The following is a 6,360-nucleotide window of genomic DNA, read 5'->3' on the forward strand; positions in this document are numbered from 1 at the left end:
CGGTCTATAGTTTCCTGCTTTCTGTCTGCCTCCTTTTTTAAATAGGGGCGTTACATTTGCAGTTTTCCAATCTGCTGGGACCTCCCCAGAATCCAGGGAATTTTGGTAGATTACAACCAATGCATCCACTATCTCTGCAGCCACTTCTTTTAGGACCCTAGGAAGCAAGCCATCAGGTCCAGGGGACTTGTATGTCTTTAGTCCCATTATTTTACCGAGTACTACTTCATTAGTGATAGTGATTGTATTAAGTTCCTCCCCTCCCTACAGCCCCCTGATTATCCACTATTGGGATGTTTTTAGTGTCTTCGGTTTGTTTGCTGTGATTCTCCCTGTACTAACGTCCCAGGATATCGTTGGCATCACACTCCTGCAGCTTGGATTGCGTTTTTACAGGTTGCACCTTTCCATTGCGTTCTTGCAGGCTACACCCTTGGGTTGCATTCTTGCAGGCTGCACAGTCGGGTTGCATTCTTGCAGGCTGCACAGTTGGAATATACTTTTCCAGGAAGTATTACGACAATCAGAGAAATGTTAGGAGTGTATCTTTTTGACCAAAACGACCAAGTGAGACAGATCGCAAACTCATTTGGGCATGTGGAGCTAAGTTCATCCGTCAGTGAGAATGATCATCTTTCTGAACTAAAATGAGTGCTCCTCAGTGCAAGCGAGGATAGGGGTTTGGTGTGATGCTCCCCGTGTCCACGAGATGGGACGTGTACAGATGGCAATATGCCATATGCCACTATCCAGTTTCAGATCAGAAATTTATTTTCCTTGAATGGGTTCTCTCGAAAATTTCTAAAATGTAAACGAGACACTTAAAATGTCCCTTTAGAATAGAAATACATTTTTCCCCATGTTGCTGTGAAATCTCAGCAACAGTGATCCCATCGCTAGCTAAACGTCACAGTGTCTGTGAAACAGTATCCCAATGTGTCTCAGCGGGGCGGATCGACTGGCTCTTGCCAACTTGTGAGCTTTTCAGGTCACGGCTCGCTGCTGTTCTCAAACCAAGGAGGTAACCTTAGGCTGCGGCCTTCTCGTTGAACACTTGTGCCCTTGCAGCAATACAAATAGGAAGTGCGGGGGATACACAACTAGGGTCACCAACCCTCCAGGGTTGTGCTGGAGTCTCCAGGAGTTAAAGATTAATCCCCAGGACACTGCGAGCAACACCCAGGAGATAAATCATTGGGACTGTTAAAAAAATTCTGTTGTAAAAAGTTTTCTTTTGAATATTTTTGTTTACTAGTTATAAAAATATTGGACATGGGAAATGAGGCTGTTTGACGGACAGTCAAAAATCATCCAATCGGATAATGAAGAATCTATTCAGGTTCCAATGGGGGTCGGATGTCAGGTAGCCAATGGCGGGAGTGTGGGGGGGCGGAGCATCATGAGGATGGACATGTCAGGCAGCCAATGGCGAGAGTGCGGAGGGGGGCGGGGTTGCAGTTGGAGGCAGGAGGTCATGTGATGAAGGACTATGTCCAACTAGAGTTGGAAACCTTATATACAACTGGTCTGTCATCATCTGTAAAGAGAAAAGACAGGATAATTTTGTAGGGCTACATGGATTGCACTTTAGCTGATGTACAGTATATTCTTCTTCTGAAGAGTCTACGCCCGATACAGTAACCTGCCTTCTATTTACAGATGCTGATTGATCTACTGTCTCTCTCAGAATTTACAGTTTTATTTCCTTTTTATTTGTACCCTTGCAGGTTGCACATTTGAGTAGTTTGCACAGCTGCAAGGTCTGCACCCTAACAGATCAGGAATAAGGAAACAGTAGGCGGTCAGTCAGTCCATCATGTCTGCTCCGCCATTCAATCAGATTCTACCTGATCTGTACCTCAGATTCATTTGCCCGCCTTTGCTCCATCTCAGTCCGTTAGTTTTAATTATCCCCAGTATCCACGGCCATTTGGGGTAAGCGAGAGTTCCAGATGTCCCACTGCTTCCTGATTCCACCCGTGAATGGCCTGGCTCGAATTGTAAGCTGATACCCCCTTGTTCTTCATTCCCGCACCAGAGAAAATCGTTTCTCTCTATCTGCCCTATAATCCTTTAATCATTTTAAATTCTTCGATTAGATCACCTCAACCTTCTAAACTAAAGGGAATACAAGCCCAGCCTGTGCAAACCTGTCCATATCCCCGGGACCATTCTGGGGAACCTGAGCTGCTCCCCCTCCGAGGCCGATGTACCCTCCCTGGGGGGTGGGGCCCAGGACTGACGCAGTGACTCCGGATGGGGGTCTGACCCGAGCTCTGTACAACTGGAGCATCACTTCCTCCCCGAGATAAAGGCCCACATTCCATTCGCCTTTTGGATTCCATGTGTGTCTGTGCACGAGCTTTTAGTGATTTGGGTTTAATGGCCACCCACATCCATTTGATTCTCCACAGCTCCCAGTCTCTCACAATGTGGTAAATATTCCGATTTATCTTTCTCGGGTCCAGAGTGAGTGACCTCACACTTCCCCACAATGAACCCCATATGCCAGTTTTTCCCACTCACTGTCTGTGTCCCTTTGCAACTTCCTGCTCCCAACCACACAGTGTACTGCGCCTCCCAACTTAGTGTCATCTCCAAGTCATTGATTTATCTGGTGAAAAGCTGAGGTTCCAGTACAGATCCCTGGGGAACATCACTTGTCACACCTGCCAGTCAGACATTCCCTCCATCCCCCCGACTCTCTGTCTCCTTCCTCCCACCAATTACCAACCCATGTCACAAGCTTACCTCCAATTCCATGCACTCTCATTTTTGTTAAATCTCTTGTGTGGAACCTTATTAAATGCCTCCTGAAGTCCATATAGACAACATCCGTAGATACTCCCCTATCCAACATGCTGGTAAGCGCCTCATAAAAATGCAACTAGTTTAGCCAAACTTGACCGACACTTCACAAATCCATGCTGACTCTCTTTGGTCTGTTAATATTTATCCAAGCGCTCAGTTATTCTGTCTCCGATGACAGATTCAGGTAACCTCCCCATAACTGATGTTAACCTACCAGATCTGTATTACCAGCTTTCTCTCCCCCTCCCGTCTCTGATAATGGAGTGCCATTTGAAATTTTCCAATTGAAAGGTGCAATTCCTGAATCTAGAGAGCTTTGGAAAATGATGACCAACTCATTGGTTTCTTTTAATATCCTAGGATGGAAACCATCAGTTCTCGGAAATGTATCTGTCTTAAGTCCCATTATTTTCTCCATTGCTGTGTTTTAACGTGTATTCAATTCACTAAATTCCTCCCCTTGACTTATTTCTTGGTTTCTTTGTAATGCTAAGTACTCATTTAATAAGTCTGCCACTTCCTTATCCACTCTAGTCTTGCCTTCTTTAATGGGGCGGTATTCCCTTTTACCTCTCTCTCTAATATATTTAGTTAGCTTTGATAAGCAGAGTTTGTTTATTTGGAAGTTTTTTCATTTCCCTTTTTGCACCCAATTACTTTCTTTGTATTGCTTTGCTTTTTATAGCTCTCCCAGCCCGCTGGATTTCCACTTTTCCGTGCATTTATGTAAACTTTTATTTTAGCTTGATACTGTCTCTTACCTCGACTGTTGATCATTGTTGGCTAACTACACAAAAGGAGCCTTTGCCGTTTTGGGTTATGTACTGGTTTTGAATCATACCAAATACTTCTTTGCCAAATTAACAGTTCAGGCCACTTCACAGCAGTCAGTGTATTTCTCACCCCTTAAAGTTAGCTTCACTTAAATTTTAACACCTTGGTGTGACCCTCCCTTCTCTCTCAAACAAGATTGTAGAGTATGCAGGGAATGCCCACTCCAGGAGCTGGCATGGCTGCAGTGAATGCACAATAGTATGTTGCATGGCTGCACGGGATGCACAATAGCAAGTTGCATGGCTGCAGTGAATGCACAATAGCATGTTGCATGGCTGCAGTGAATGCACAATAGCATGTTGCATGGCTGCAGTGAATGCACAATAGCATGTTGCATGGCTGCAGTGAATGCACAATAGCATGTTGCATGGCTGCACAGGATGCACAATAGCATGTTGCATGGCTGCAGTGAATGCACAATAGCATGTTGCATGGCTGCACGGGATGCACAATAGCATGTTGCATGGCTGCAGTGAATGCACAATAGCATGTTGCATGGCTGCACAATAACATGAACAGCTGCAGATGATGCCCTTGAGCATGTTGCGTGGCTGCACGGCCTGCACACGAGCAGGTTGCAGGAGGTGCACACTTGAGCAGGCACCAACACAGGGAGTTGCACCGGGGAAGCTGGCTGTTGTAACCCTGCACAAACGGCCCATTTGCCGAGGTTGCGCCATTGCAGCCCGGTCAGCGGCTCGGCTCGCCCCGCCCCCACCCCCGCTGATTGGCCCGCGGCGGTTGCGCGCCGCCGGCCCGGTTGACTTTCAACAGCCCTTCATCGCGGGGGGGGGGGGGGGGAGCGCGCGGGGGCGGGGGCGCGCGGCGTGTGACACGGCGCCGCGAAGCCCAGCAGCAGGCCTGCCGCTCCAACTATTGCCCCCGGAGTAGTATTGAAACAGATACCTGCCTGGACAGTGCCGCTCTCTCCCTATTGATCGTTAAGCGGTGCCGCGCCTGGCCGTGATCGCGCGCGCGCGGCCGCGAGAGCGAGCCGTCTGTTCCCGCGGCCGCCGCGTGCCCCCGCTCCTCACAAACCTCCGGCATTTTTGCAGGACTCCGGAACCGCGCAACGACCTTAGATACCAACAGCCCAATCGGAAGGCGGCGTTCGCCTGCAGTGCCCGCCCCATCACCTGATCGCACCAATCAGAGTGCGGGCACTGCCAGCCGTCAGCTGGTGCCGCTCGCACTGTGTCCCTCCGCGACCTATGTTTACCAGAGACGATGTTTCTATCGACACTTTTTACCTCATATCATTTATTACAACGATTTCGACAGGGTCACGATTGGTCAATAATGCTTCGACGATAAGCGGCTTTTGCTGTTCTGATTGATTTCCAAACAAACATGAATTAAAAAAACACGCACTATTTTCCGAGGCCTTCATTTAAAAACGGAGGTTTGACATAAAAACGACAGTGACGGACGTGCCCTCTCAGCCAATCGCCGTGTAGCATTCTAGACCCGCCCTCTTGTCTCCGCCCTATTTGAAAACATCGCCTGAAAGAGGGCGGGGCCATCTGACCAATAGAAACGCCCCAAAGCGAAGAGGGACGGGCTATAAGCCGTGACGTGCATAATGCTAAAGCAGTGCCGGGTATTTTCCGCTGTGAAGCGGCCCCGCCGCTCCGCCGGGCAGCCGCGGAGGGTGCGAGTCTATAAATAGCGCTGCGCTGCGGGCCGATGGCAATGAGTTGTAAACGCTCCCGGGTGGAGGGAGTGTACCTGCGGCGGAGGATCGGCGCGGCCGACAACAAGAAGGAAATTATATAAAATATAGAAAATTAATATAAGAGCACCACAAATATATATATATAAAAAAACGACACATCATAAACAGAAAAAGAAAAAAAAAACAAGTGACGAGCGGCTCCCTCACTGACTCTCCATTCGCACCGCCGCCCGGAACAGCCGAGTAAGTACCAGAACCTTCTCCGCTCGGGGCTGAGGGGGGCGAGTGTGAGCAACGGGCGAGTGTGAGCAATGGGCGAGTGAGTGTGAGCTGTGAGTGTGAACTGTGAGTGTGCGGCCGCTGCTGCAGGCGGGAGGAAGGCTCGCTCTTACTTCAAACCCCGTCCTCGGGGATCAGCCGTTATCCCCTCCCTCCCCCCCCCCGCACTCTCCCCCTCCCCCCCCCCGCACTCTCCCCTCCCCCCCCCCCGCACTCTCCCCCTCCCCCCCCCCGCACTCTCCCCCCTCCCCCCGCACTCTCCCCTCCCCCCCCCCGCACTCTCCCCCTCCCCCCCCCCCGCACTCTCCCCCTCCCCCCCCCCCGCACTCTCCCCCTCCCCCCCCCCCGCACTCTCCCCCCTCCCCCCCCCCCCGCACTCTCCCCCTCCCCCCCCCCCCCGCACTCTCCCCCTCCCCCCCCCCGCACTCTCCCCCTCCCCCCCCCCGCACTCTCCCCCTCCCCCCCCCCCGCACTCTCCCCCTCCCCCCCCCCCCCGCACTCTCCCCCTCCCCCCCCCCGCACTCTCCCCCTCCCCCCCCCCCGCACTCTCCCCCTCCCCCCCCCCCCGCACTCTCCCCCTCCCCCCCCCCGCACTCTCCCCCTCCCCCCCCCCCGCACTCTCCCCCTCCCCCCCCGCACTCTCCCCCTCCCCCCCCCGCACTCTCCCCCTCCCCCCCCCGCACTCTCCCCCCTCCCCCCCCCCCGCACTCTCCCCCTCCCCCCCCCGCACTCTCCCCCTCCCCCCCCCGCACTCTCCCCCC

The 6,360-nt window shown here is 52.1% G+C and overlaps 1 protein-coding gene and 1 long non-coding RNA gene across 3 annotated transcripts in view; one reads left to right on the forward strand and one right to left on the reverse strand.

Moving 5' to 3' along the window:
- Positions 1-753: 753 nt before the first annotated feature.
- On the reverse strand, positions 754-4,699 carry LOC139227190 (uncharacterized). The gene is made up of 2 exons (XR_011587406.1): positions 4,552-4,699; positions 754-1,537 (listed from the first exon to the last, which is right to left on the reverse strand). It is a non-coding gene; the product is annotated as an uncharacterized lncRNA (long non-coding RNA).
- Positions 4,700-5,330: 631 nt separating this feature from the next.
- tob1a (transducer of ERBB2, 1a) overlaps positions 5,331-6,360 on the forward strand; it is a 6,115-nt gene continuing 5,085 nt past the window's right edge. For both annotated transcript variants that reach the window (XM_070857976.1, XM_070857975.1), the window contains exon 1: positions 5,331-5,563. The gene's annotated coding sequence lies outside the window, so the exon portion shown is untranslated. The remainder of the gene's footprint in view (positions 5,564-6,360) is intronic.

This window comes from Pristiophorus japonicus, chromosome 16, assembly GCF_044704955.1.
Source record: "Pristiophorus japonicus isolate sPriJap1 chromosome 16, sPriJap1.hap1, whole genome shotgun sequence".
Classification (NCBI taxonomy): Eukaryota; Metazoa; Chordata; class Chondrichthyes; family Pristiophoridae; genus Pristiophorus; species Pristiophorus japonicus.